At 30.4% G+C, this 20,469-nt stretch overlaps 1 long non-coding RNA gene and 1 pseudogene across 25 annotated transcripts; one reads left to right on the top strand and one right to left on the bottom strand.

The window, feature by feature from the left end:
* Window positions 1-1,087: 1,087 nt before the first annotated feature.
* On the bottom strand, window positions 1,088-10,457 carry LOC111295182 (uncharacterized). Of its 24 annotated transcripts, XR_016327585.1 has the most exons (13): window positions 9,717-10,457; window positions 7,811-7,955; window positions 6,960-7,185; window positions 6,575-6,650; window positions 6,367-6,490; window positions 4,544-4,616; window positions 4,163-4,214; window positions 3,977-4,042; window positions 3,445-3,535; window positions 3,277-3,344; window positions 2,563-2,612; window positions 1,892-1,963; window positions 1,088-1,663 (listed from the first exon to the last, which is right to left on the bottom strand). It is a non-coding gene; the product is annotated as an uncharacterized LOC111295182 (long non-coding RNA). The 24 variants fall into 24 exon arrangements; XR_016327583.1 differs by adding an exon at window positions 9,011-9,103 and having other exon boundaries at window positions 1,088-2,612; window positions 9,717-10,455; XR_016327584.1 differs by having other exon boundaries at window positions 1,088-2,612.
* Window positions 10,458-11,274: 817 nt separating this feature from the next.
* Window positions 11,275-15,932, top strand: LOC111294819 (BTB/POZ and MATH domain-containing protein 3-like; annotated as a pseudogene). Its single transcript, XR_016327289.1, has 5 exons — window positions 11,275-11,387; window positions 12,849-12,959; window positions 13,731-14,061; window positions 14,293-14,522; window positions 15,103-15,932. The product of XR_016327289.1 is annotated as a BTB/POZ and MATH domain-containing protein 3-like (transcript).
* Window positions 15,933-20,469: the final 4,537 nt, after the last annotated feature.

The raw sequence follows: 20,469 nt of genomic DNA on the forward strand, positions 1-20,469 counted from the left end.
TTTTGGATACTATTTGTGAAATTCTAAATATTACAAGTGATTAATTACGTGACAACCTATTTTTATATTTGTGCAGATCAAAACCTGAAATTTTATGTTTTAATTTGAATGACTTTCGTTGAATTTAAACTTTAAAATACGAAATATTGTTTCAACAAGTTTTTAAATGAAACTATATTTGAATATCTTGAATGAAACGTTTTTGAATTTGAATATTTTTAATTTAATATTTTTAAATGTGCTAAAACAAAGAAACATGATAAATTACATTGATTTTAATTTTTCACAAAATTAAACGCAAATTATAAAAGACTTTGAAACTTAAAATATCAAAATCTATTTTTGAACAATTATGAACATAAAAATCATTTGCACAATTTCATTTTGCACAAGTATGAATACTATTCTAGCAAATTTTGAAATGAAATTGAATTTAAATATTTTAAATCTAATGTTTTTAAACATGCTCAAGCAAAAAGACATGATAAATTGCATTGATTTTAATTTTTCACAACATTTAAGTGTAAGTTGTAAAAGACTTTGGAGTTTAAAATATCAAAATCTGTTTTTGAACAATCACGAGCATAAAAACCATTTACACAATTTCAAATTGTGATATAAAAATCATTTTATACAAAGTTTTTAACTTTTTGTTATATTTCATACTTATTTATCAAAAAAAGTTCTGTATCCTAGATTCATAATATCTAATCGAGATTTCAAGTTTTTTAGTCATTTTTGACGTATCTTTTAGAGGAAGCTTGTAACCAACTGCAACTTGGACAACCATTTAAAAAGTTTTGTGAGAAAAAATATCAAGCAATAAAATCTTGTTTTACCTTAAGTATAGTTTGTTTACAACTACTCACCAACCAAACCACTAGTTGGAGCCCTTTTGAGGTGATTTATGATAAGAATCCAATCAACCCTTCACATTTAGTTCTTCTCTCAACTAATAAACAATTTAGTGAAGATGCAAAATAAATAGTTAAGGATATCAAATGACTACATAAATAAATGAGAACTAAGATTTTACAGCAAAATGAAAAATACAAAAAAGCAACAAACAAGCATCAAAGACGTGAAGTTCAAAAAAGGTGATTTGGTGTAGATTTCCACAAGAGAAGTTTTAGAAGTTACAACCTAAGATAGATAGTCCGTTTAGAATTCTCTGCAAGCTACAAAAAACAATAACTAACCTGTAGATTTCGACTAGGAATTTTTTGCAGAAGGAAGACATTGTAACAGACATTGCAACAAACGCCATTTAACTATGAATCTTTGATGCTGATCTAGAGGAGAAAATAACCTTTCCAAATCTGATAGGCTTTTTATAAGAGAAATCTCACATTAATAGCATAGAAAATGCCAATACAAATTCCAAAAAAATAAAAGTTGCAATCACCTATTTTGATTAAATCAAGACTTTGTCAAACTCCCTATTTTTCACAAAAGCTGCAACAACTTTAATATATGCTTTTATGCAAGATCATCGTCCACAATATATAATGAAAACATAGTTTACCACTAGAAAAAGTAAAAAAAAAAAGGTCAAATCATGCACAATTTGTTAAGTAAAAAAAAAATTAGGCTAGTAGAAATCAAACCTTCTGAAGGCCTCCAAATTCCTCACACATTCCAATTTGCCTTCCTCCAACCAATTCTACAAAAGGTTCTTCTTTGCTTAGATTGATTATCAAGCGAGAAAATTTTCAAATTATAAACCATTATCGGTCAGCATATAACTTTTTTGCACATGTACAACCAGTATCAGTTGCACTTATGATTTCACAAGCTTTCAAATCTCAAATACTAAAAGCTGTAGAAAACAGTAGCTAAACTATAGATTTCTACAAGGAAATTTTTGCAGAAGGAAAACATCCTAACCAACCTGAGTACGCCATTTAACCATGAAATTTTGATGCTGTTCTAGACGAGAAATAATATCCCGAAATCTGATAGGCTTTTATAACGGAAATCTCACGTTAATAATATAGAAAATGCCAGTACAAATTCAAAAAAAAAAAAGTTGCAATCACCTATTTTGATTAAATCAAGATTTTGTCAAACTCCCTATTTTCTACAAAAGCTGCAACAACTTTAATATGCGGTTAAAGTATTATAACCTTAACTTAAACTCAAAACCTCAAATATATCCCAAATAAATTAAACCCCGATGCAACCCTAAGACAATTATCCATTACTTTCTCGAATAGAAGGCCTTAGGAACCTAAAGATATGCAAAAGGGAAAAAAATCAAACAAGAACAATCATAACACAATATAAGAAAAACGCAATGAGAACATACATCTAATGAAATTCTAAAGAAGATGGATATTTAAAGTTTTAGAGAATGTAATCTGAAAAGAGCTAATCCTTCTTTTAAAGTAGCAAATCTTTCAACATAAGTTATAGCAAAGCAGTAGCCTCCTCGATAAGTTCCTTTGAAAACAAAAAGAAAAATCCATTAAATAATTACATTTGTTCTGTATATAACTCACTACTTTTACAACCAATTGACATAACAAAACTTGAAGAGATGTATAATGGTATTGTACTCACCTGGATAACCTCCATCCTTTTGAGACATCATCAATGCAAAATTAATAGATCTGTATGAGTAAAACATTAAATGACAATTGATATTTCTAAGAAAAATAGTTTCTCCATACAGAAACCCTATCTCATAAAAAATATCCAAAATACTAACATTTATTGGTTGGAAACTTCTAAAAAGATATTTTAATTTAATATGAACATTTATAAACTTGACTTTTAACATATCTTAACATGTTTATCGGTTGTACTTATGATTCCACAAACTTCCAAATCTCAAATACTAAAAGCTGCAGAAAACAGTAACTAACCTGCAGATTTCTACAAGGAATTTTTATAGAAGGAAGACATTGTAACCAACTCGAGGATGCCATTTAATAATGAATTTTTTATGATGATCTAGAGGAGAAAATAATCTCCCCAAATCTGATAGGTTTTTAAAAGGGAAAGCTCGCATTAATCGCATAGAAAATACCAGCACAAATTCAAAAAAACAAAAGTTGCAATCGCCTATTTTGATTAGATCAAGATTTTGTCAAACTCCCCATTTTCTACAAAAGCTACAACAACTTTAATATATGCTTTCATGCAAGATTGTTGTCCATATTTAATAAAAAGAACACAGTTTACCATTAGAAAAAGAAAAAAAGTCAAATCAAGCACAATTTGTTGAAGTAAAAAAATTTCAGATAAAATTCATTAAGGTGGTGGAAATCAAACCTTTAGAAGGTCTTTAAGTTCCTCACACATTCTCATTTGCCTTCCGCCAATCAATTCAACAAAAGATTCTTCATTGTTTGGATTGATCACCGGGTGAGAAAAATTCAATATTATAAACTGTTATCAATCAGCATATAACTTTTCTACATATTTGAAATGAGTGATTACCTTTTCAATAAAGTAAACAAGCAACCTGCTGGCAAGTTCATGATCACCAGCCACTGGAGATTCCCATTGCATCTTTCTAAAGGTTGTCTTTCTGCAAAAATGCAAATGTTTCTCAATCTACTCAAGCAAGTCAAGCAATTTGTGCTTGATCATAGAGGCTGAACATTCCATTTGCCAAAATGGCATCAGCCAGATCCAGAAAAGCAGCTAGACCAATTTCCATTACTTTCTTAACTCATTTTACTGATTGAACAAACCCAAGCTCACAAATCAAGTATTATAACCTTATCTTAAACTGAAAACCTCAAATATATCTAAAAAAAATTAAACCCCAATTAACCCTAAGACAATTATCAATTACTTTCTCAAATAGAAGGCCTTAGGAACCTAAAGATATGCAAAAGGGAGTAAATCAAACAAGAATAATCATAAAACAATATAAGAAAAACTCAATGAGAACAAACATCTATTGAAACTACTAAAGAAGATGGATATTTCAAGTTTTAGAGATTATAATCCAGAAAGAGCTAACCTTTCTATTGAAGTGGCGTAATCTTGAACATATGGTATAGGAAAGCAGTAGCCTCCTCGATAAGTTCTTTTGAAAACATGAAAAATCCATTAAAAATTTACATATGTTCTATGTATATCCCACTAATTTTATGACCACTGACATAACTAAACTTGAAAAAAAGATGTATAATGGTATTGTACTCACCTGGGTAACCTCCCTCCTTATGAGAAGTCATCAATGCAAAATTAGCAGTTCTCTGAGTAATTAATTAAATAATAACTGATCTTCCTAAAAAAAATAGTTTCTCCATGATAACTACAAAAATCCTATTCCATAAAAAAATCTAAAATACCAACATCTATTGGTTTGAAAATGCTAAAAACATAATTTAATTTAATAAGAATATTTACAAAATTGACTTAAAAGCCTTTAATTTAAATATTTAACACATTTTAACTTGTCTATTGGTAGTACTTATGGTTCCACAATCTTCCAAACCTCCAATACTAAAAGTTGCAGAAAACAGTAAATAACCTACAGATTTCTACAAGGAATTTTTTGCAGAAGGAAGACATTGTAACAAACCTGATGTCGCCATTTAACTATGAATCTTTGATGCTGGTCTAGAGGAGAAAATAATCTCTCCAAATCTGATAGGCTTTTATAAGAGAAATCTCACATTAATAGCATAGAAAATGGCAGTACAAATTCAACAAAAAAATATTTTTGCCAAAAATCCCAAGGAACAAGCCAAAATGTAAAGAAAATTGCACTAAAAATGAGCTTGAAAAAGCTAAAATTTTAGTGCAATCAAGCCCCCAAATTTAAGCTTTTGCTTGTCCTTAAGCAAAACAAGATTGAGCAAGAATCATACTATACTCTCAATGCCTTATTCAATATGAATGCTTCATGAATTGATCAATGAATATAACCAAAGTAAAATCATGAACAAGTGATAATATACAAGAATCTACCTAGACTAAGATCATTCTTAACTATGGTTCCACAAGCAAGCAACATCTCTCATATATTCTTGCATGAAATCTAATAATGTTATGCAAAACATGAAACTTTAGTAACAATTATCAATAAAACATGCTCATGTTCCATAAGTTTCCTTATCACATCTCTCTCCACTAATGTAGATAAACACATGACCAAGGATCATTTAAGACTTTATTAAGCTTGTAATGTAAGACTAAGGTCAAGGTATGATAAAAGTCATTTAAACTCAAGTACCCTAACAATGCATCACATGTCTAGGATCATCCAAAGTTAAGCTTCCCAAGTAAGAAAAGTAAGCTTGACTAAAGAATCCCCCCAAACTTTGATTGTGCAAATTTTTCTTTCTTTCCTTCTTTTCTTTGCTTTTGCACCACTTTATTACTTTTGTTTTTCTTTTCTTTTTCACAACTTTTTCTTTTTTTTTTTCTTTTGTAAGATTGACTTTTTCTTTCTCTTTTGGTTTTTTTTATTTTTTTTTATTTTCCCATTCTTATTCCAAGCTCCATCCTTCCTCCCTAATAATGTATAGCTCATAAATGGAGGATGAATGTCCTAATGCATATATAGGGTAAAGGATAAAAAAGATAGGAAATATACAAAATAAGTCTATAGGCTTGTAATGTGGTTTCAAAACAAAGAAAAGGCATCATAAGACTCATATGGGGTGACTATGGAAATAATATATCAAGGTTGTATTGAAAGGCTCAAACGATCCAATGATGGCCTATATCATTTCCTTAATCATGTGTCCCCTAGAATTTCACCACGAAAAATGATCAAAACAAATTCTAGAATCATGAAACACAACTTTAAAGACCAATGCAAAAACAATCTCATGCTCACATAATCAATACTGGATAAAAAAAAAATGTAATTCAATGTTCAAAAGCATCACTCACAAACAAATACCATATTCAAGAATTCACTAGACCTAAGTATCATCTCATATTTCACACATATTCAATCTTTCCTAAAGCTATATTCATTCTCAATCACTACCTATCATTGGCTTCATGGAGAACTAATCAAAGAAAGCATAGTAATAATTCAAGTTACTAAATGTTAAGCTTAATTTCAAGGCAAAAATCAAAGAAAATTTGAAAAAAATTTTCAAATTTTGGGCAATTTTCGCATACACCCAAACTTATATAACACATTGTCCTTAATGAAAAATTGTTTCTCCATACAAAAATCATATCCCTTCAAACATTTCCAAACTACTAACATCTATTAATTAGAAAATGCTAAAAAGAGATTTTAATTTGATAAGAATATTTATAAAATTGACTTAAAAGGCTTTAATTTAAATATTTAACACATTTTAACTTGTTTATCGATTGTACTTATGATTCCACAAACTTCCAAACCTCAAATACTAAAAGCTGCAGAAAACAGTAACTAACCTGCAGATTTCTACAGGTAACTTTTTGCAGAAGAAACACATTGTAACCAACTTGAGGATGCCATTTACTAATGAATCTCTGATGCTGATCTAGAGGAGAAAATAATCTCCCTAAATCTGATAGGCTTTTAAAGGGGAAAGCTCACATTAATCGCATAGAAAATACCAGCACAAATTCAAAAAAAAAAAAAAAAAAAAGTTGCAATCACCTATTTTGATTTAATCAAGATTTTGTCAAACTCCCCATTTTCTACAAAAGCTACAACAACTTTAATATGCACTTTCCTGCAAGATCATTGTCCACATTTTATAAACAGAACACAGTTTACCATTAGAAAAAATTAGAAAAAAAAAAAAAGATAAGGTCAAATCATGCACAATTTGTTTAAGTAAAAAAATTTTAGATAAAATTCATTAAGGTCAAATCTTCATAAGGTCTTTAAGTTCCTCACACATTCCCATTTGCCTTCCGTAAATCAATTCTACAAAAGATTCTTCATTGTTTGGATTGATCACCAGGCAAGAAAAATTCCATATTATAAACCATTATCAATTAGCATATAACTTTTCTACATATTTGGAATGAGTGATTACCTTTTCAGTAAAGCATACAAGCAACTTACTGGCAAGTTCATGATCACCAGCCACTGGAGATTTACATAGCATCTTTGTAAAGGTTGTCTTTCTTCGACAATGCAAATGCTTCTCAATTTACTCAAGCAAGTCAAGCAATTTGAGCTTGATCATAAAGGTTGAAAATTCTGTTTGCCAAAATGACATCAGCCAGATCCAGAAAAGTAACTAGACCAATTTCAAAGACCTGCATAAGAAAGAATGTAATGCACTGAGTGAGTAAATTTTAAAAGAAAAAATAAAAAATTTGATAGCTTAAGTAGTTACTCAATGCTAAATAACATTTGTTTGTGGAAAACCATGCTTTGGAAATTTTGGCTTTAAAGCATATAGCAATGCAGTAGCCTCCTGGATAAGTTCCTTTGAAAACAGGAAAAAAAAAATTTACTAAAAAAATTACATTTGTTCAGTGCATATCCCACTACTTTTACAACCAATGATGTAACTAAACATGAAGAAAAGATGTATAATGGTATTGTACTCACCTGGATAACCGCCCTCCATTTAAGACATCATCAATGCAAAATTAATAACTCGCTATGTGCAAATCATTAAATGATAACTAATTTTCCACCAAAAAAAAAAATTCTCCATGATAACTAAAAAAATCCTATCCCATCAAAAAAATCCAAAATACTAAAATCTATTGGTTGGAACTTGGAACATGCTAAAAGAGATTTTAATTTACCAAGAATATTTATAAAATTGACTTAAAAGGCTTTAATGAAAAGATTTAACACATTTTAACTCGTTTATTGGTTATACCTATGATTCCACAAGCTTCCACAACTCATCAGAAAACATAAACTAACCTGTAGACATTGTTAGGAGTGTAACCAAGGATGCCATTTAACCATGAAACTTTGATATACTTATCCAGAGGAGAAAATAATTTCCCCAAATCTGATAGGCTTTACAAGGCATCAATATTTCCCATTTGAGCTGCCTTCCTCAACCCTTCATCCATAGTAAAGATCCAATAATAATTATACAGACAACTAATTTTAGAGTAGACAGACGAAAGAAGGTAAATATGGAGTTTGGTTTCATTTGCATATTGGTTATCAATATTACATCCACTGAATTAAAGTGGCATGATCTGTCATATATGCCTACAGAAAACAACCTTTTTCAAAGTTATTTTGCATTTTGACACATTGCATTTATTTGGTATATTCCACTACAAAAAATCATCTGTCTTTCTGCTAGGGTAATGTCCTGTCCTCATTTGGTCCCTAAGAAGTAAGGTTTTAGTCTATTTTATTCTTTGAGGCAAGACAGAATTAAGGTTTTTTAGATTAAGGTGCAACATCAAATCTTCTATCCTAAAATTAAAAATTAACTACAGAGGCTCTTCGGGTGCACTTGGTTTGGGATATGAATGGGCCAGAGATTCAAAAATTTTAAGAGGCCTTTTTTTTTTTTTTAATTTCTAGGAGGTGAGATTGGGTTTGAATCATGAAGCAACTAATAAAGGAAATATATATTGAACTTTCCAAAGAAACAGAATTAATTTGGAGACGAAAGTGAAAGTGGAAAATGGTGGATGCATTGAAATTTCTCCACCTTATTTGATTACATCAGTTAATGACTTACATATAAAGCATTACGGTAAAGTGGAGGAAAATTCAAGAATACTGTAACATAACTTTTGCCTTTTTTTACTTTTCTCGAACTTTCTAGTCTCTTCTGTAGGTAAAATGAGGGAAAATTTAAGAATACTTTAACATTAATAACATAAAAAAATGCCAGTACAAAGATTAAAAAAAAAAAAAAACTGTTGCAATTACCTACTTTAATTAAATCAAGAAATTTTCAAACTCCCTATTTTCTACAAAAGCTGCAACAACTTTAATATATGCTTCCATGAAAGATCATTATCCATAGTCTATAACGAGAATACAGTTTACCATTAGAAAAAGTAAAAAAAAAAAAAAAAAAATTCCAAATCAGGCACAATTGTTGAAGTAAAAAAATTAAAATAAAATTTATAAAAGTGGTAGAAATCAAACCTTCAGAAGATCTCCAAGTTCTTCACACATTACAATCTGTCTTAAGCCAACAAATTCTCCAAAATATTCATCTTTGTTTGGATTGACCATCGGCTGAGAAAAATTCCAACACTTCAAAGGAATTAAGTTTCCCTCTAGTTATATCTAAAACCCTAATTTCCCTACCTAATTTCGATGCCCAATCTCAAGGGAAGCTGTATCCCCTCATTATTTGCTCCGATCTCGATAATTTTTAACTTATATGAGTTGATACTTATTGTGGCACTTTAAATAAATTTCAGTGTGATACTTAGATCCACAAAATTAAATGTAAAAAATGGCAAAAAATGTAAACTACCAGTCCTACCCATGTCCTAAAAGTGCATCTGTTTACCAATTCATCAAACAAAGGCATATAAACAGTTTCATATACGCTAAACCTCAAACCTCCATTTCCGATCACAATTCACCAACATACACCCATTTAATAACTTTAATTCCTTGTGTCTTGATGGTTAAATGCATGCATGTTAGCCATTGAGATTTAGGGATCAAATGCTATCAGAGGCAGAGAACATAAACCCATTTAATAATTATAATGTATATAAAAACAACAATTACCTTATAAACTATCAAATTCATTCTCTAAACACTCAAATAAATATATTTAAAAAATAAAAAATAAAATTATGAACCAAACCCTAACTTCCAAAACTCAATTTCTTACCACATGCTCCCTCTGTACTTCAACGTGTAAAGCCCACTCTCCAACGCCCGAACAAAGTGACTATGAATCTCGTGCTTCCCTTTCCCACTCCGGTCCACACGGTGAGCTCGATAAGTGCTCGAACACCGGCACCTTCATTGGCCAAATCAATGAAAACCGAAACATACATCGCACTATCCTCCAGGTTTTCACCGTCGGGGTAAAAGTAAATCGCCCAATCGTAACCACCGACAGTAAAAACATCGCCGGCTATACATTTCACATGTCCCATCCCTTTCGCCAACGAGTAACCTTGGTCGTGAACTGGTGTGACCCGTTCACCGTATCGCTCACCGATTTCGGTACCGAGTCCCTGAAATCGTCCACGGTTTTCTTTCTTTGTTGCATCGATTCCTCAAAACCCTAATCCTAGTTCATTTCTTAGGTGATTCTGGAGAAATTGTGAGTAAAATGGGAAATTTAAAAGGTTAGGGCTATTTTTTTCTATAAAATAGAGGAGACTGTTAACGGTAAGATTAAAGGACACATCATCAATAAATAAATCTAAGGACAAAATTATGCCACGTCATTATAAAACTGCATAAGACATTTTTATCCTGCAAAGAGTTGCTTTTGCATTTTTATACATAATAAAGACTCCATCATCGCCTGACATATAGCATCCTGTTATTTTTTATTCTCTCAACTCTGACAATCGTCACGAAGACAAAGGTTTAAAAGCATCCTCCATTACTCTTCGACTTTGTTTCCATTAGAAAAATGAAATTTCTTTTTAAAACTCGCGTTTTCGTCTCAACTCAATTTTTACTTCAAAATCTAGCATTCTTTTGAATAGAGATTCAAATAGTGGTACTATAACGAAACAGTAGTTGCAAAATCACTATAAAATTATCACCTACCACTATTATAAAAAAAAAATAATTAAAAATTTTAATCACAATCAAAATAATGTGTAACAACTATTAAAAAATAACGTAACGAAAAATAACGACAATAACGATTTTTTATTGTCGTTATCTAATTTTTTCGTCAATACTCAACACAAATTATAATAATAAAAAAAAAGCTTTCAAATTTCAACAGGAACAGCCAAGATTCTCAAAACTCAAAATAAAATAACAAGATTGCAAAAACAAAAATAAAGACAAAAACCAAAAGAAAAGAATATCTGCTCATAACTCAGTCTTGTTCTCTTTCTTCTCAGTTTTAAAATTCGTTTAGAAATCTTATAAAACAGTATCAATTATTAGCCATTTAATTGGTAGCTACTCAAATTCTAATCAGTTTCAAATCCTTAATCAATAATAAAAATAAAAAATGTAAGAAAAAATTAAATTACATGTTTTTTTTTATAAAATTTTTGTAGAATAATGTTAATCTTTGTATTTATGATAATTAAAGTGAGAGAGATTAAGGTATGTGAAAGAGAGAGAAATACAAAAAAAATAGAGAATTGGTTGAGTTGATTTGAGAGATCTACCGTCAATGCTATGAAAAAATTGAATGAAAAAATTGAAAACAAGTAGTGGAACTTTTTGGGGTTGAAAGAAAAGTGGGGATGGAGCGTTTATTCTTATCTCATAATGAGGTGGTGGTTGGGGGTGGGGTGGGACGTGGGATTAGGTGGGGTGGGGTGCTTGAGGGTAAGATGGAGAGGTTGGGTGGGGTAAGGTGCATTGGGGGATAAGGTAGACTAGGTGGTTTTTATTTAATTTTATAATTAATTTTATTAAAATTTAAATTTAAAAATTTCTAATCATTTTGGGAAGAGATTTTTGGAAAAAAAATAAGTGATATAATAAAAATTTATGAGCATTTGATAAAAGTGTTGCGTCTTGTTGATGATAATGAAAAACAAACAATGTGATTTATTTACGAGGCGATGGACAGAGTTAAACAAACAATTCAGTAAATTTATCGTTATTCTGCTGAATATAAAAAGATTATTGATAATAGATGGAGTTTAATGCATTCTAACTTACATTCAGCTGATAAGTAAACTAAGAATATAGATTGTAGCTAAAAAAATATGTTTATTTTTTATGCTTAAATTGCTTATATATTTATTTTTATTACTTTAATATAATATTGCTATGAATTATGTTTAAGTTACTATTTAAATCCACAATTTCAATTTGGAGTAAAACATTCTGAAAATATACTTAAAAAAAATTAGATGGTACAAGAGCAGTTATTGAAAGTTAAAACCTTATATAAATACTCAAATCAGAATGATTAATCAGGATAGTATTTAAGACTATTTTATAACTTTGACATTTATTTTATGTATTAAAAATAAAATTATTTTTTATTTATTCATTTATTATTATATTTTCAATTGATGTAGTTGCTATTATTTTCGAAACAAGCACAAAACATTTGGTACTCCACAAGCATAAAGAGCTTAGAAGCAAATGAATTCAGGTAATTAATAAATTAAATAATTATAATTTATTTATATTATTTAATTGAATAGCACATTTAAATTTAATTTAAATAAATTTATACTGCTGAGTGGTAGATGATATATGGTACTTGTATTCCTTAATTACAAAAACTAGTAATCAAAGTGCTTAGTCAAACAACATTTGCAACAAATTATGAACGTATTTGGAGCACATTTAGCTATATTCACACCAAAGCAAGAAATAAATTGAAGGTTGAAAAACTTCAAAAAACTTGTATATACCCATTACAACATAAGGTTGAGGATGAAACATAAAAAAAGAGTGAGTATTGATGAGATAAATAATAGCTTTAATCCTATTAGCCTTAACCATATTTTTTAAGATGATGATCTACTAACAGAATAGCTGCAAGAGAAAGAAATTCTTCTGTTAGATGGTCAAAACTCTAATTGGTTGCCTACAGATAATTCTGATAATGAAATGAATGTTAAACAATCGCGCCAATTTTAAAAAATAAATGTGTTTCATTCAAGTTCAAGTCCAACACCAAGTTAGAGTAATGATGGTAGGGGTTTAAGTCCAAATGATAGTGATGGTGAAATTTTGATGGTAATATGGATGCAAATCGACTTTATAGCCCATTTGGAGGAAAATTTGATCTTGTTGCTACTGGTGGACTTTCTTATTAATATGACATAGTAAATCTATTTGTTGAATTTAGTAGGGGTCAAAGTGCACATACAGCTCGATCAAAAGGAAAAGCCAATAAGTACCATTATGATATTTCTAGAGATTTTTCATCTTCAGGTAGGAGACCAAATTCTAGTAATTTTAAGTAAAATGAATCATCTACTAATACTCAAGGATGTTACTATTCACCAAAACAACCTAATTTTCAATCTCCTCATGGTTATCCACCTTTATATAATTATTATCCACCACAAATATGTTATTCACCTCAAATGTATCATTTACCACAAATGTATCCCCCACCATAAATGTATCATCCTCAAATATATCATCCACCTCAAATGCATTAAGAACAAAGGCCACAGTGATGGGAATGGAGTCAACTTGACTCTCAAAATGAAAATAAAGAATTTGATCATCTTCGTCATTCTACCATTTGGTAAATTTTGAAATATATATCAATAGTTATAGTTGATAGAATTTGAAATTATTATATTTTTAAGTTTGTAATTTTATAAAATAAAAATACTTGGTATTTAATATATTATGTTTTGTTAATATCTTGATTTGTCTAGAATTAATATTGAATATGAACTTGGCTCAAACAAAAATTTTGTTGCTAAACCAAATATGAATGTTTTATTATAATCTAATTAAAATTGTGAATAATTTTTTTTTAGAAAATAAAAAATATAGTATGATAAACTATTTTAAAAATCATTAAATAAGCTTTTTTATGATTATAATTATAATTATTATATTTTATAATAAATTATGTAAAATTAAAAAAATTCACGACCGCGATGACCTTGATGATCCCAATGATCTCCGTTATATTAAAAAACACAATAAATGCGATGCGACTGAAAATGTAACTGCAACCATTATTTAAATCTTTGCTTACGCGTTCTTCCAGGGGTTACAAGCGTTGCTTTAGAAAAACAACTTTAGAAACTTCTGACTATACAAAGGATGATTGCCTAACCATGAAATGCATGGTTGGTGTGGTCAGAGCTCACCAGTGTTCTATTCCTATACCTCCATCAGACATGGGTCAGAATCTTAAAGCCTTGTTAGATTCTGAAGTTGGTTGTGATATAAATTTTCAGGTTGGTGATGAGACATTTAAAACACATAAGTTGATCCTTGCTGCCCACTCACCTGTTTTTAGAGCACACTTTTGGGCTTGTTGGGGACCTAACATGTATAAAGTAGTAGTGAAAGATGTTGAGCCGTCAATCTTCAAGGTGATGCTTCCTTCTACCTTTTTTATGGATTTTGAATATGTTGCATAAGCAAACCCCTGAAATGAATATATGATTCTTCTTAATTCATTTTATTAGAAATAGGATCCGATAAAATTTGGTTCTTATATTTGCCTAGATGCAAGATCCAACTATAGATTGTAGTTCTGTAAACGTGCCGTTATTTTCATTCATTAGCTAATTAACCTTTATCTGTTCTTCTTGTTCTTCTAGGCAATGCTCTTGTTTATTTATACCGACAAGCTTCCTGATGTACGAGAGACTGCAGGCTCACCATCTATGTGTATGTCTACCAACATGGTGCAGCATCTTTTGGCCACTGCAGTGTGAAGAACTTGATGCTGACACAGTGGCAACGACCTTTGCTCTGGCTGAGCAGCATCATTGTGCACAGCTTAAGGCCATATGTTTGAAGTTTGCTGCAAATCCAGCAAACTTGGGAGGTGCGTGCTCGTAGATATTGACTAGTGCAAATTTCAAGTTTTGTCAAGTTGGTTTTCATATTGTTTGCTCTTCGGAAGTTCTTTGGTGCTCTCTCTTGCATAACTAGCTCTTGTCAGATACTTATGGTCCCTTAACTTTCAAGAGGGTTTGGTACTTGAAATTTTTAGATAAAACTAGTTTGCTATGTATGACTTTACATTTTAGCTAAGTGCTACAAGATTGCAGATGTATATGTCTTTCACTTGACTAGAGTGCAGATCTTTATGCCGTTATATTTTGAGATTTTCTAGTTTTCTATTTTGTCATTTTATTACTCTTACCCCACTCCCACTCCTTTCTCTTGCCATGCGTTATGTACTTTTTAGTAATCATTTATAACTTATTGATGCTGGACTTAACTACAGCTTTAGAACCTGGGAAAGGCAAATGGAAAAAAAGTGACAAATCGGCAGTTGTAATAGATTTTTTTATTGGCATGAACTTACTTGAAAAGTTGAAATTAGTATTATATTATACACTAACATATTTTCTTGTTTGGCAGTGGTGATCAAACTAATGTATGTTTTCAATGTTTTGCAGGTGTAATGACGTCAGAAGCGTTCAATCACTTGGAGGAATGTTGCCCATTTTTGTTGTCAGAGCTGTTGATGACCTTTGCATCCGGCGAGGAGAGTTCAAGTCTGCTATCAAGTAGGAAGAGGAGTGGAAGCAATGTATACAGTATAGATCTAGCGGCAGAAGGTCCTGTGGCAGGAGCAGTGAATCACAATGGCAGGCATATCTGGAGGCGTTGATCCAAATGGTAGGCGTGTTTGGAGTGCTCCGAGGACATACTACCCATATACCTCAAGGGAGTGGAATTTTCACAAAACCCTCGTTATGTATTACATGTTTATAGTAGCTATAACTTGTAATTTTTTTTTTTTGTATAAAGTAACTCTGTTTTCTTGAGGCCCGAACTGTATTCTCTGGGGTTTTCGCATAATCAGTTATTTAGATTCCTATGTGATGCCAAGAGTCCTATTGCCATGAAGGCAGTAAAGTGTGGTCCGAATAACAGAGACATTGCTTGGATATTTGGTGTGGCTAATCTTTATGTAACAGCAAAATGTTATTTTACCGTTCCTCCAAAGAGAATTCTTCGGGGTAGAAACTCGCCTGGTTGGGTAAAGTTGTGAAACTGCAGAAGTGATTTTTAACTATTGCTTGGACTCTTAAAAAACCAATTTATCTCTTGAGAGTTAAAAAGTTGTAATGATTCAATACCTACAAGGTGTAATCCGGTTAATCTTTAATGGACATCGGGTATTTCAGCTCCACAGGTCCAGTTGTGCAGACCGTCTCACGGAAATAACAAGGCTATACTACACCAAAACGATTCAAAACCATTGATTTTGTGAAATCTGAAAATGAAAGTAGACCAAGGCCCATGCAATTCCATACAAAGTAACTTGACATAAAATTAAGACCCCAGAATCCAACTTGTTTATATCTGAGGCAAATATGTTGGAATCATTAAAGTTTCAGCTTTGCGTAGCCTGTCACCCTGAACATTGAACATTGACCATCTTCTGCCTCATATACACATTTGAAGTTCGACCTATTAAATCAATGCAGTTTTGTTAGTGATAGGTGCAAATACTATGGCCATAAAGCTACTGCTTTGATTTCTAAAAGTTCATATTCAATCTGACCCATCACCTAAAAGTGATTGATGATCTCCTTAAGCAAAAGGTATAAACCAGTAAATTTGTTAGTTTGTTGCTGTGACTGCAGACCTAGGATTTTGAAAATGCTTTGCAGCAATGTATCTGTCACCTGTTGGTGGTAAGATATTAAGATTTTTGTCTATATGGAGTGGAAATCCATTAATTTCATTTAAACACAAGATAATCAACAGATATATTCAACAGAAGTACCGAACCCACTTTCGACTTTTTCCTCAAAGAGGGAATATCTTAAGACATGAAGCTGGAACATACTACAAGATTCAAGATTATGAAATAATGCTAGAACACCTGACATATATATAAATAGAAAAAAGAATTTACTTTTACTTATAGGTATGGTAAGGAGAAGGCTTTTGGTCACGATGATGGAAATCAGGCCAGAGAAAAGCACCCATGGTAAAGTGTCTCTTGTAATCCAAGTCACGTTGGGTAGACAATCCATATTCAGCCAAAAGCCTGTCAAGCTTCCATTCTGGCATGTCCTGGTAGTCCTTCTTGGTGTACCTAAGGTAGTGAAGTGGCATCTGAAAGAGGCTAGTTCTCTGATCTCTCACTATGCTCAGTTGCTTACAATCATAGTACTCAAATTTTTTGTATCTCTTTAAGGTTTGAAGTTGTATGTGATGGCTGCAGCACCAGTTGCAGGGGCAATTTATACGAGTCTTTTGGTTGTTGTTTTATGCAGGTTTGAGGCTCAATAGGCAATTAAGCATGTAGGGTATCACACACAAGAATTGGTTGGTGCACCTTCTCATCTGGTGCATTTGCTCTGCATATGGCAATGTTTTTGTGCTTTAGAGTTCAGGAATATTTCGTGAATATATAGCCTATGCCTGCCATGGATTCTTTTAAGCTGCAGCTTATAAATTACAGAGACTCCATCAGCCAAAATAACTCATAGATATATCATATTTATGCTACTTGTCATGCACCAACTAGCTAGTATGTTTCAGTTGGTTGAAAACCAAGATTAAAAATATCATTAAATGTGTTTACATATATGTAAAATCCAAACTTTCCGAGCTTAATAGATTAGAATTGATAAATATATATATATATATATATATATTATATATATATATATAAAGAAGCTTTGCATAATCATTCAATGTCAATAATTTACTTGCAACACAGATTGTTCTCAAGTGAGAAACCTACTTATGTCACATATGAAATATTTGAAATCAAAATGTTGTAACATTTGTCACTATTCTCAAACTTATTTCTACATGAGCAAGTATGGCAAACAACAATGAAAATCGGTTGTCCCTATCCTTGAACTTTTTTCTCTTTGATGCATGTACATGGCAAGAACAATAAACACGTAAAACTTCAATTATTGAGAATTAAGACGGTACCTTTACAATATTATGACCCCATCAAATGATTGTAACCAAAATTTAGATGAAGAAGAAGAACAGTTAACATCAGCTTTAGCCAAAGTCCCTCGAGAGCAAAGAGGAAAAAAGTGACATGAGATGAAAAAACAGCATTCGTGATCAAATTATGTAAAGATTCTATGTCATAATACCGTAATTGATATGATTTATTTATAAACAAATGAGAATTTATAATTGATATAACTAATGAATGATCATATAAAATTTACATTGAACTCATCAAATGTGCGATAGATATTCATTCAGAATTCAATTTCTTATGAAATTGACTGTACAAACTGAACAATATGAATATGTAAATGCAAAAAATATCAATATTTTCTTGAAAGTTTTGATTGTTAGAAACTCAATAATTTTGATTTTAACTGACAGAGAATTACACAGTCAAAATGGCAACATGAAAATGGCAAATTCTTTACTTCCAACTTGTACTTAATTTTAAGCAATTAATATATTTATATAGTGTAAAATATTAATAATTTATGTATTTATATTTTATAAAAAAATTAAATGTTATAATTCGTATTAATATAAAAACATAAAATATATTTTTTTATTAAATTTATATATAATTTTTATTAATATTATAAATTATATTATTTTTATATTATATCACTGTATCATATGTAAATATAAAAAGTTTTTATCAATATTTTAACTTTTATATATCTTAAAAATGGGGAAATGTGTGCTTGCCTAGTCTAATACTTTAAGGCCCAACATGATTATAATGCAATCACATTTGATCAAATTCATATCAACCACCGATTCAGTGGGGGCAGTTTACCCATAATCATTGGGCCTCTCACTCCATCACCTGATCTGATTGTGCCAAATGATATGCCCATCCATTTCACCCACATGATTGTGAGGCCCTAATCACTATGCATGATCAATTTTTTGTATCTAAAACAAGTGAAACCCATCTAATCACATCATTAGAAAGGACCCATGTTTAATAGAATTTTGGGTCAGTGTGTTTTATGGCAAATGAGGCCCGAAAAATATTAGGGCCTTTTCAATAGCTTTTACGGATCCATACTAAATCAATAGGCTTGAAAATTAATTAAGGATAATAACTACTTTGGTCTATGCTTGTGGGACATTTTTGTAGTATAATTAACAAAGAAGCTTCCCTTTTTGGGGTTAAAGATAACATTGCAGTTAAGAGGGCTATAAGTAGGTTTAAACCTCAAAGACAAGACAAGATATAATACTTATTAAAAATGATTGGTTTAACACCAATCCAAATGAGGTGATTAGCAATAATTTTTAGCATCCTAATGTTTTTAGGGTTTAAAGCTTTGTTTCAAATGAGATATGAGATATAGTTATGAAATTTGATATTAAATTTTAAATTTTTTAAAAAATTGATTATTTTAATTAGTTTATAAATGGTGCTTATTATGCAAAATTCTATGAATTTATTATTAATTAAACAAAGTATATTTCAAGTTGATAAAAGACAAATTCAAATTAATGCCTAAAAGGAGAACTCGATAAATTTATAAAGTAATTTTTATCTTTGAATGTAATTCCTCTTTCCTTTTTTTTTTTTAAGCCAAATTCTCTTGTGATAATGTATTGATTATTCATTCTCTTTTTTTTTTTTTTTTTCATTATTTGACTTGTAACCAAATAAGTGCAAACCATACATCGAAGAAATACCAAAGTGAAACAGAATAACACGGAAGAAATAAAATTGTATTGATGCTAATTGCTACCCTCTCTCTTTCTTTCTCTCTACATTTAGATATAATTTATCGACAATTGTCATTCCTCATTTCAAGTTATGAATGGCAACAATTCTTTTTCAACTAATAAGTTAGATAATAACTTGTGTCAATAATGTACCAAGATATTCAATCATGTTTCCTTTTGAAGTTTCAAATAACATGACTTCTATAAATTTTTTATGCTTTCTTTGTTTACATAATAGCAAAGGGCAGGCAAGCACAAAAAGAAAGCTAGAATAATCTGAAAAATCTCCAGAGACACTCAATACACATGCAACAATTACACCCAACAATTTCTTAGGAAAAAAAAAGAGTATTAATTGTCAAAGGCCTAGATTTTCAAATTTGCACGAGGCCTTTATTTTTTCGCCGTTTTGAGAACCGAAACTTCCACTTTTCTCCAAGTTTAAGATTAAGAAATTAATTGGTGCCCACAGATTTGGTTGATAATTGAACGTGAATCTCGTGATGGGGTTGTGGGTTTTTTTTTTTCTCAGGTGCTAAGTCTTGATTATTGGTTGGCTTTCAATAAGAGTCAAATTAGATACATTAATTGATTGACTTTTGAATGAGATAATATATAATTGATATTTAAAGATTATAAATTTGATAAATTTATACTTATAATATTCTTTTCGACTATAAATATTAGAATAAAAAGAATTCAAAGATAAATTAAAATTAAAAAAAAAAAAACTGAAATCAGATTTGAGGTTCCGTGAGATGAAAAGTTAACCAGTAAAAGACAAATCCACATTGGTGACTTCCACTAAGAGTCAAATTATTTAAGTATTTAAATAAATTACTAGACTTTGTTTTTTTTTACAAATTCTAGAATAGCAGCTTGAGAATTGACTATTCCTTTTTCATGTGTTTTTATTTTATTTTTTTATGGATATTAAGAAACAACATAGTAACAACATAGCCATTACTACATTAATTTATCTGGTAATACTGTTATAGGCGACAATCTTACTTTTGTAGGAAAAGTTTTAGGTGAAATTCTTTCAATGAAAATTTTTTAAAAATTAAATATAAAAATGGTTCATAAACTATATTTTTTGTATCAATTTAATATTT

The sequence above is a fragment of the Durio zibethinus genome, chromosome 14 (genome assembly GCF_047325235.1).
Source record: "Durio zibethinus cultivar Kanyao isolate XHJ-2024 chromosome 14, ASM4732523v1, whole genome shotgun sequence".
NCBI classification, from domain to species: domain Eukaryota; kingdom Viridiplantae; phylum Streptophyta; class Magnoliopsida; order Malvales; family Malvaceae; genus Durio; species Durio zibethinus.